General features: G+C 42.8%; 2 non-coding genes across 2 annotated transcripts; both read left to right on the forward strand.

Moving 5' to 3' along the window:
• Positions 1 to 831: 831 nt before the first annotated feature.
• Positions 832 to 903, forward strand: TRNAQ-UUG (transfer RNA glutamine (anticodon UUG)). The gene has a single exon. It is a non-coding gene; the product is annotated as a tRNA-Gln (tRNA).
• A 5,850-nt stretch (positions 904 to 6,753) lies between these two features.
• On the forward strand, positions 6,754 to 6,825 carry TRNAQ-UUG (transfer RNA glutamine (anticodon UUG)). Its single transcript has one exon. It is a non-coding gene; the product is annotated as a tRNA-Gln (tRNA).
• Positions 6,826 to 11,714: the final 4,889 nt, after the last annotated feature.

The following is an 11,714-nucleotide window of genomic DNA, read 5'->3' on the forward strand; positions in this document are numbered from 1 at the left end:
GTTTTTCATTAATTTTTCACCATTCACCTTTATTAGAGCGGAATTAATATTATCAAAAAATATATGTTAAGGAGGATAAGCCAAAATTGTGTTCAGGAACGAAATGGGGAAACACGAAATAGGTTGTAGAAATAGGACGAATTTCTCTATCATTTTTTTTTTTTCGCAGAAGACAAGTGGTCGCTGGGCAGTTTGTTATCATTTTGCGTAGAGTTAATTGGGCAGTAGGAGGTTATGATGATACAGGTAATGGTAAGGGAAAAAGTTATTCATGTACCTGTATTCTCTCTCTCTCTCTCTCTCTCTCTCTCTCTCTCTCTCTCTCTCTCTCTCTCTCTCTCTCTCTCTCTCTCTCTCTCTCTCTCTCTCTCTCTAAAAGCTCACGTTCGGCTAAGTCTCATCATCGTCGGTGGTTGAAAAGGATTACCAAAATCTCTCGTCGAAGGAATCAGACCAAAGGAGTCCAACATTTCCCTGCTACTGATTGGTGCTGGCTTTGAAGATGCAGGAGCCCCTCAGAAGCGGTTATAGGTTAAATGATTATAGATAGGTAGACAGAAAGATTATATATATATATATATATATATATATATATATATATATATATATATATATATATATATATATATATATATATATATATATATATAGATAGATAGATAGAAAGGAGATGACAGATAGACAGACAGGTAGACTATATAGCCGCGCAGAAAAGGTAAACCCACAACGCCACAGTAAACCAGTAAATCCCTCCCTTATGTTTCAACATTACGTTGAAATACGAGAGCGGACGCTGCACTTTGAAAGAGTTCACCCTTTTCACCATCCCAAGGTCCCATGGTGTAATGGTTAGCACCCTGGACTTTGAATCCAGAGATCCGAGTTCGAGTCTCGGTGGGACCTTGTGTGGATAATCCTTTAATTACACTACCCTGAACGTGAGGACTGATGATTATAAACTATCCTTAACTGAGAAGGAAATGTGTACGAATGGTTTTCATTCAGTGGGTACGAAAATCATTCACTTTATTCAGCGTGTATGAGACTTTTATTCACCGCTTTTTTCAGTGTGTAGGAGACTCGTTCATCTCATTCATTATGTATATTTCTTATTAGAGCTTTTAGGATTTGTATAAGTAATCCTGTAAGGGGTCGTACCGTAATTGATCAAGGGTCGTACCGTCATTGATCAAGGGTCCGACCATCATGGCTCAAGGGTCGTACCTTAGTGGCTCAAGGGTCGTACTGTCGTCTCTCAAGGGTCGTATCGTCGTGTCTCAAGGGTCGTAACGTCGTGTCTCAAGGGTCGAACCGTCCACATCAAGTCATACCAATCAAAATTATTAACATGATAATACAAATGTATCTATAATTTCATTCGTCAGTAACAAAATCCAGGGGTCGTAATTCAGGGTCGTAACTAGTCGTACCGAAGAAGAAAGAAACGACCACAGTGGTCGTCACTTGACTGACCTCTGGGGTCACTGAAGCGGCACGAAACGAGAGAGAGAGAGAGAGAGAGAGAGAGAGAGAGAGAGAGAGAGAGAGAGAGAGAGAGAGAGATGAAATAAAAACTGGCTCAAGAATTAAAAAAAAAGAAAAAAAGATTGATTGTGTCATAAATTGTGAGGACTTGCAATAAAGCGACCACCAGAAGGCGAGGCACACGGCCCGACTTTCTTAGGTATATGCTAGTCTCTCTATATCTCTTTCTTGCTCTCTCTCTCTCTCTCTCTCTCTCTCTCTCTCTCTCTCTCTCTCTCTCTCTCTCTCTCTCTCTCTCTCTCTCTCCTCTATTTGGGGGCGTGGGTGAGTGCGTTTCTCTTTATCCATTTTCTTTTTTTCTACTAATGTAATCACTGAGAGAGAGAGAGAGAGAGAGAGAGAGAGAGAGAGAGAGAGAGAGAGAGAGAGAGAGAGAGAGAGGCTGGGGGGGTGTCAGAGGAGGAGCAGAGGCGGACGGACAAGGGAAAATCAGAAGACCCTCCTCAGGTCATCACGATATCTACTTTTTCAAAGCGCCTGTGGCGACCCACGAGTCAGGCTGGGCTGGTGCTTCCCCACATACACACACACACACACACTCGAGGAGACCTGGGCAGGGCAAGAACATGCCATCCCTTGCAAGATTGAGCGTCTTGACTGGGTGTTCGTGTTTGTCCTGGGGCGCAGACTGGGGGAACATGTGGGAGGTACGTGGGTGTTACCATGGGAAGAGAGGGGAAAAAGAAGGGAGGAATGCGATGAAGTGAAAGTTTAGGAGGGAGGAGGAGGAGGAGTGGCGAATAGGGAGAAAGGGGTAGAGACGTTTGGATGTGGTTGTGATGTGAGTTTGGAGAAATGAGGAATGCTGGAAGATCAGAGCGGGAAGGTGGAAAGGTGGTGTATAATGAGGGGGGAAAAGAGTAGAAAGGATGAGGGAAAAAAGGGAAAAGAAAGTGAGGAGGGAAGAAAATGTGACTGAATGGAATGAAAAGGAAAAAAAATGGGATTGGGTGTGAACAAGGGATGAAAAGAGGGAGAAAAGTGTTGATGACATGGAGGAAAAAACAGGCAATGCGGTAAGAGGAAAATGGCAGGAAAGGTGCGAGATGAGGTGGGAAAGGAGGCGGGCGATGTTGGGTCGCGGAGAAAAGGGGAGGAAAGGGAAAGGGGTGTGAGAGGCCGAGGCGGCGGGGTAGATAAGCATCAGTGAGCGTCACGTGATGAGAGGGCCATCAGGGGATGGTGTTGTCTCGGCCCGCCCCCCCTGGAAGGACCCGACACTCGACCAGAATTAATTAGGCCGGAGGGCTGTTCCATTTGCTTGTGCCTGCTCGCTGGAAAATGGTCGTGTGCATATAACTCTGGGTAGGGCTTTGCCTCGGTAAGAAATAGGCGAGGGTGCTGCGTTTGTACACCTGTTCGCTGGGAAACAGTCGTGCACGAATAAAATTTAGGTGATTTTTTTTTTTTTCTTTTGCTTCACTTGAAATCAAGGAGGCGACTGCTTCTGTCCTACATCAATTACGTTTGATTCTTAACAACAACTCCTCTTAATAAGGAACGAAGACACTTCAACTTCTTTATCAGTGTACATCATCTTGATGACAACTTCTGCTCTTAAACATTTTGATTGATGAACTTGGCGACTCATCATGATCCAGCGATGATACCAAGCCTCGTGTGATTCCTGTGTGGAGCGAACGCACCAGAAGAAGATCGGAAGGAAGGAAGGAAGGAGCAAAGAACGCTTGGACTCGACGATCCACTACAAGCCTCTTGACGATAAGGCCCCCCGACTCTCTGCACCTGCTTACCATCGAGACTGCAGGCAACGGCCAGACACTTCATGTCGTCGTCCCGAGGTCTTGCAAGGAATTTGGAGTGACGAAGAATCTCGTTCGTACTGTTCACTGGCATCGTCCTCTGCCATGTTGATGCAGTGTGGTAATGTCAGAGTCAGGTTGGGTCACAGGTATGTCTGGCAACTCACGAGAAGAATTAAAAACCACCCCCCCCCCAAGGAGCGTACGTGTCGCCTCATATGTGCACGTGATAGACACACACACACACACACACACACACTCGAACATCTACACGTGCCTTAGAATCGGTGACATTAGGTTTCAGGGCCTTGAGTAGTCGAGAACTTTATATCCAAAGTGTATTACGCTCTGATTTATATCTCCTGTATCACGTAACCCTGTCGTGTATCACTGGAATCAAGGACCCGAGTGAGTGTATCGCATATTTCACAGCAGGAGAGACATTTTATGATTATATCAAGCTAAGCCGTGGAACACAACGTAAGGAAACCAAATTGCACACGCATACAAACGACGCCATGTGTACAGTTCGCCTTCAACGGCGCATAAAGGATACAGGACAAGTAGAACAGTCCACCTCCTACAAACTCTCGACCAACAGCACCGCCTCTGTCTGTCTCTCTCTCTCTCTCTCTCTCTCTCTCTCTCTCTCTCTCTCTCTCTCTCTCTCTCTCTCACTCTGGAGCCGACAGTGCCAGACGCGCACGGCTGGCACGCCCCTCACACATAGTGCCAAGGGGTCAGCCTCTGTCAGTTGAAGCTGACATGGTTTATTGCGTTTCTACCGCGGCCCCAGCTTGGCACCTGTGCCTGGGCAGACGCAGTGTGCCCAGCTCTAAGACGTGGAGGATCAGACTTACATAACTGGAGAAGACGTAAGAGTCCTCCAAGACTCTGGTTGGTCTTTGTGAGTCTACAGACGTCCTCCAAGAATACAATTGCTTTGGCCGGGGTCTCTGGTTTTTTTTTTTTTTTCGTGAATGTATTAAATAACGTGCAAGGGAAATTTACATATTCAAGGCTTATTTCGCGTCGCATTGTTTCGCAGTTACCCTGAAGTATATATATGAATGTTTATTACTGTATTCTTTTCTGATGTCCAAGTTTCCATTACATGAATTCGAAAGATCTCAGACAATATTTTTATTAATGGCACTTCATGTCTGGATAGATATGTATAAAGTGGGTTTGTTTTTAGATTGACAGAGTTTTTTTTTTGATCAGTGTATCAAGGAAGACAAGATATACAGGGTGTCCCCAAAAAGTGAGTACATTTTTTGGGGGACACCCTGTATAAGCAGTAAGACGAAGCTGGAGGTTGGATCACACGGGAGATGTTGACACTCAAACATGAAAAGTTCCTTCCCTCTTTTTCTCATCTTTCTTTTCTTTTTTTTTCCTAGCTTTACTTTTGTCTTTCTTTCACTCTTCTGTTTCTGCTGTCATGTCTCCCCTTTTCTCCTTTTCACTAACTCTCCCCTTTTCTTATTTTATTTCATCTCTCTCTCTCTCTCTCTCTCTCTCTCTCTCTCTCTCTCTCTCTCTCTCTCTCTCTCTCTCTCTCTCTCTCTCTCTCTCTCCTACATCTACACAGACACACACACACACACACACGCACACAATACATTATACACTCCTCCTTAGCACAGAACCAGATATGCATACATATCCGCTTAAGTCTACTTTACTGCGACATGTAACGCCCTAACAAGATTTACTTATACTTTATACACCGCTCGTATGCCATCGTTCATGCACATGAAAATTCAGAGGGAATTGCATGATCATACTGACATTTATACACGTCTCTTACACCATGTTTTATGCGATGAGGAAAGAGAGAGAGAAAAAAGAAGAAAGAAGAGAAAACGGAGATTTGAAGACCAACACGACTTAACTCTTAAAGAAAAAGATCCAAATATATTTTGATAATAAAATCCTCGGATTCAAGGAAAACGCAAAATGAATTAGAATTAAGAAGATAAGAAAACTAGCATGTGATAAAGAAATGTAATACCAAGATGTTGAGCTAAAGCAATGGGATTATCGATCTTAAGATTGGATATTCTGTAACGGGATATGACCAAGCTATACTTCAGGGTCGATACCTTAAGATTACAGTGTCATAAAAAGTGGGGTTTAAGAGCTTTCTCTGAGCTCCTGTAAGGGATTTGCTCTGATTAGAGAATCGTCTCAAAAGAAAGCAAATATATATATATATATATATATATATATATATATATATATATATATATATATATATATATATATATATATATATATATATATATATGTATATATCATTCACAGTAAGGTGATGATGTATCCAATACGATTGTCTGTTTTGCATAAACTATATCAAACCATAATTAAAAGATATTTTTGTTTCGTTTATATCGATGAGTGTGTGTGTGTGTGTGTGTGTGTGTGTGTGTGTGTGTGTGGTTGCCTCGGAAGCACACGAAAGAGTGTGTGAGTGCGTGCGTTCGTCTCGGTCTGTATCGTGAGTGACTGCGACACACTCACGAATATAATCTTATTATGACTCTTGCTGTAAAGTAAAGTAGTTTCGAACTTAGAACCAAGTCTTTCAGTAGGAAATGCCCTCCAGAGAAATAAACTCGCTCGACCAATCTAACGTTGGCGCAGTCATAAAGAACTGCTTTTAGAAAATAAAGACAGCTCCCACAAACGCGACAAAAGCAATAGACAACCATGGCGGCCTGGAGTGGAATGTGCTTGCGAAAAGCACTCGGCAGTGCGTCATGACCACTCGGAAACACAGATTTAAATATTCATGCATAACATTTCGTCACTTCATGACTCGTTTGCATGATGACCTCGCCAAAAGACTTTGCGACGAGAGAAGTTAGGATATATTTCATCTGGTGATTTCTACCTACCCGCCACTCCCTCCCTCTCCCTGTGTCGTCCATCTGTAGTCAAAAAAGCTTAGATTTCAAGCTTCCTCCCTCTTTCTCTCTCTCTGTGCCGCCCACCTGTAGTCAACAAAGCTTAGATTTCAAGCTTAAAAGGCTTTAGAGCATTGGATAAGATCAGCCTTTCAATGCTGTTTCACTTACTCCTCGTTGTCTTTATCTGTAGATATGAAGTTACCGGATAGATTCGAAGTTGCTCGGTTGAGAAAGACGCTCATAGAAGTTTTCGAATACGTGTTAGGGGAGTCATGAGACACTTGCAGCGTGTGGAACAAATGTTCGTGATGTTATAAAACATAAAAACATGTGAAGCGAATAAAAGATGAGATGGATTGTAAGTCGATCTTCATCCACGGTGTTGGCTGTAACCTGTCAATTCTCCTATGATGTGGTAGTGGTGGTTGTGGTGGTGATGGTGGTAGCGAGGAGGAGCGAGCGTCTAACTCGAGCCTCTATCAAGAAACCTGTTTACACTTGACCTGCTATCCTCCTCGTCTATATCATGGGGTCCCATGGTGTAATGGTTAGCACCCTGGACTTTGAATCCAGAGATCCGAGTTCGAGTCTCGGTGGGACCTGGGCATTGTTTTATGTATCTGAATGTCATACAACATTCAGTTGGGATATTAGATATACATATACATATCTGTATCAAAGTGACGCATAATGGTCTGTTCAAAGGACAATGATGTTGATGAGGATTCATTGGAGATGGTTCCTGACCTGATCCTTGAGGATCGGTTAAGTGGTGTCGGGGTACAAAGAACATGACCTTTGATCACACCAGTAAGGACCAGGTCAAAGGTCAGTCGTGTCCACAGTGTACTGAGGATGAGTCTGTGAATATAATCATTGACCTAACTTGTATCAGGGTTAGGTCAAAGGCCAATGGTGTTATTTACTGTTTATTAAACCACGAGTTGTGTTAAAACTTGTTAAACTTTAAACGAGGAAATACCTCACTTCTAGCAATATCCTGTTTATGATCATTCTCGATATTCTGAGTATCTAACGGACACAAAAACAGTCTTGAATAAGATGAATAGAATACTCGGTGGCGATTCTGTACATACACAATAACTCGATTTTTCTGTTGTCTCCTATTTATTTGTTCCAAATTTCTGAATTTTGGTCAACTCATTGTTGCACAGACTGTCCGCTCGTGGTCTTCCAAACCCTCTTAGAAATCTTTGGAGAAAATGAAGACAAACACACAATGACTTAAGCTACACCTTGGAAAGTGATCGAGGTACAATTCTTCTTCAAGGATGAATGTTTGCAGAGAAGAAGCCGAGTCATCTTACCAAGTCTCTTGGGCATATAAATCCCACTGGCCATCGTAATGTCCTCCTTCCTGGGAGAATAATGTCTAGTTCTAAATTAAGACTTTGAGAGAGACAGGTGAAGATAACGTCAGATAAGCCATCACCTCCTGCCACGTACTGACAAAGAATCTTGTCATACCTTACTGCTAGATTGGACAAAAACGATCATGATAAAGACGCACTTATGGCATGTTGTTTTATGACTGTTTTTGTCCCGTACATACTTTCGAATCATGATGGCTGATGAATCAGGATTGGTTTTATTGAAGCAAAACATCGGCTGTCTTTGCGTTAACGTTAAAAGATTCGACAGATGGTTCATGATTGATTGAAAAATAAAAAGCAAACGCCACAAGTGAAAGCAGGAGAGACTTTGCTGATTAGATTTTTGCCACTCAGAGTTGACGGAGAAGCGAGTGATAAACGAGGCACTGAAAGCTTCGTGAGATACTGAAGCCAATGTCTATCGTCCATGCCTCAAATTTGATGACTTCAGTACTTTTAATGATTGACTTGACGGCTCACTACGCTATGGTGTCTCGGTTAACAATGGTGAACAGACCTTGCTAAATACCCGCACGAGTGAGAGGAAAAAGAAAAGGGAGGAAAAATGATCTAAGGAGGCAGACAAATACACAACGAACGCACGAGAATATCTAAAGTCATTCAACATTTCTTTCAGAATCTTATGGCTCCTCCCCTCCGTCGTCCTCCTCCTCCTCCTCCTCCTGTAATGCGACACAGGCACCGCTGGCACTACTCCAACAGGCAGAGCCAAGTGCCAAAGTCTACAATTTGCACATGACACGCTTTATTACGTTTACACTCGCTGCTTGCGTCTGGCGGTGCGGTAACCGAGACAAGATGTTCTCGTCCAAGGAAGGTAGTTATTACCACGGGTCAAGGTGGTCTTTGTGCAGGAGATAAGATCTCCTCTTTGCTCTATTGCTTCTTCTTCTTCTCTCCTCTCCTCGAGGTCGCAGGGTAAGCAAGTCTACTCACAAGGGAACTAAATGGACGTCTCCACCACTCGCTTTCTGCCCAGCTTGCAGGGTTGGGGATTTGGAGGGGTCTGGCTCTTAATTCTGCAGGTTTAGATCCCATGTATGTATGTACTCCTTCAATCTCGTGTTGATGAAGGAGGTGTTTGGTAGAGTGAGGTCTTGTGCAAAGGATGCTGTCATTGGTTTTACTTTGTTTTTTGTTTTTTTTTCCCTTCATAGCCTTGGTATCAAAACCATTTCAAATATCTACTTCCGCGGTTTTATCTATCGCTATACAAATCTTGGTTACTAGGAGGATTTACATCTATAAGGAACGAGAGGGAATTCTTCAAAGATCTGTGAGTATATCACAGAAGAAGATTACAATCGACGAATTTGTCAGAGTCAAGTTAAGATAGTGAGGTGAATGTGTGTCTTGTTTACTGCTTCTTTGACAAATGGTTCACAGGTTCAGCCGAGGATGAGTCGAGTTTTTTTTGTGTGTCTTAGTTTCTTGTTGATGGAAGTGTCTGATCTCAATGACACTTTCTTGCAATAAAGTACGTAAAGTTGCCTCTCCTTTTCAGCTGAGAATCCTATGGTATTAACGTATGATTGACAGTTTAAAAGAGATAGTCAAAGGAGAGTTTAATTCTCGATCTCTTCATGTCAGTCTGTGATGCGTTTAGCACCCTCTTACAACGAATTAAATAAAGATACCCGGCCTTTTCAGTTGAAAATCCCATGACATTTCAACAGACGATTAATAAAAAAGGCTTGTTTATAAATCTCTCAACGTGGATGATTGAAGAGCTGAACACTCTCTTAACACGAACGAGATGCCTGCTCTCTTCAGCTGAGAGTCCCGTGCTACAGTATTTACAGTTACGTCTATTTGACTTCGTGGTGGGGTTCAGCTCCTGAGCCACAACAGAAAACGGGGTCTTAATGCACAAGTCAGTGTCATTAACTAGAGTTATTTGACAAGTAATGTCAGACGCGTTTAAATAAAAGCTATTGCGACTGAATCATCTTGGTGCACGGGGATGAGAATTACGTTTTTTGTTGTGTGTGTGTGTGTGTGTGTGTGTGTGTGTGTGTGTGTAATTACTATGTGCGTGTTACGGGGAGAGAGTTTTACACTCGTGTTGCCTCGTCTCTTAACCTTGTATGTATATATGTACCATGTCTTTATTCCTATGTGTATATTCACAAGTGTTTGTATCATATTCATGGTGTTTGTATGGATGTATATGCACAGGTGTGTTTGCAAGACTCTTTTTTGTGTGTTTATGCCTGTTTGTTTGCGGGTGAGTGTTTGTGTGTCCTTACGTGTGTTAGTGTAGAGGTGAATGATTGTGGGAGTTTGTGTATAAAGGCACATGGCTGCTCATACAACAAACTCTGTTTTCGTATGTCCTTCACCACATCTTTCACTTATCTACTTATCTACTCCACGACAACACATCTGGTCTTAGACAAAAGTACTGCCTAACAATCTATGAAGTCTACAACTTACAACCCCACCCCTTTAATCATGAAGTTTATAAAGTTATACCGCAGAGTGCAAAGAAAGTTGCATATTGAGTGAAAAACAAGAGAGGGAAAACAGACGAATGGTTTGTCTATGTCTGACGTCCTATATTTGTAAACACAGGGAAGAAAGCAAAGAAACCCGATCTGATGCCACCATTGACATGGAAACCGCGTGTGTAACATTGCTTGTCATACGACTATAGGCAAAAAAACTTAACTACCCTCCCTATGTTTGTCACATACCGTGTCATACGACAAGGAATCCATTAGTAAGAATAATTCACTACTTGAGTACAGGCTTTCTCACTCGTCAGGCAGACAAGATTTTCCGTGGGTGAAGACACATGTAGGACTCTTGATTCAGGAGAGTGGAGTAAAATTGTATGTCAAACGGTGCCTCCAAAAACCAAGGACAGACATGAGAGTGAGTGCTGACCAGAACATCGGTTCTCAAACCTTTCTTAATGGCGCAACACTAACATGTCTTTCCTCCACTTCCAGCACCACTTTGCATTTACAGCCACTGTGTCAACAATGTAAAATACATTCAGCTTGAATAAGTCTTACGTATCATTGTTAAAGTACCTTCAGTTTCAATAAATCTTACGTTTACGGTGTTACTTAACGTAAATAATATGTGCAGAATACATAGTCCAACATTCCTGGATGTAAAATATGTATTCGCATTCCTTATTGCTTACGACTCAGACTTGTATATGACGTGAAAGCCATGTGTACATACGATCTGGGTGACTGGCTTGTGCCTCTCTGGTGGTGCGCGTAACCCGGGTTGGAAACCACAATAGAAGGAAATGACTATAAACAGGATAAGTCGTTCATTTGTTATGGAAGTTAGATGAGGATAAAGTAATGGATTTACCCTCCTCGATCGCACGCTTTCGACCGTAACGTATCGTTTTCGAACCCCACAACGTTACCAGGAAACTTGTTAAGACGTGATCTATGTCTGGTTTCATTCCTAGACGAGGAGCTATGGCCTGATGGGTACCACTGCGGTGTCTGTATCTTAGAGATCCTAGTTCGAATCTCGGTGAGATTATTTGTTTGTCTTTCGCCGCTGCCTAAGAACCTGCCTACCTTTTACTAGGGAAGGTTAGGTCTACGTCGAGGCAAACTGTCCTGATGTGAACAGAAGTAATACGTGTTATATTCTCTTGAGCGCCGAACGCCAGAATGTCAGAGATTTATGCTGAGACGATGTAATTTCATTTTCTAAAGTGCTGGCTCGAGAGTTATGCATTTTAAGGCTGACGAGATTGTGTAAGAGGGAGACTGCTGACGATTGCAGATGTGAAGACGGGCTTCTACTATCCATCATTCTTTGATTTCCTCCCGTCCTTATCTGTGGTCATAGACAATAACACTGCGCATTCCTTCTAGACGGGGATGCGATCCTGTAGCTCCTCCTCCTTCTTCGCCTCCGCCTCCTCCTCCTCCTCGCCACTTTTCTGCGGTGCCAGATAAGTACCGTTGTCACGGATAGTGTCAAGGACTAATGGCTCGTCGAAAGTACGTGTTCTAGCCTTGCTATCTCTGAATCAGTGGGGTGTGCGTTCGAGTAGCTGAGCGGGCGGCCGCCTCACAGTCAACCCTGCTGCTAAT

This window comes from Panulirus ornatus, chromosome 37 (assembly GCF_036320965.1).
Source record: "Panulirus ornatus isolate Po-2019 chromosome 37, ASM3632096v1, whole genome shotgun sequence".
Classification (NCBI taxonomy): Eukaryota; Metazoa; Arthropoda; class Malacostraca; order Decapoda; family Palinuridae; genus Panulirus; species Panulirus ornatus.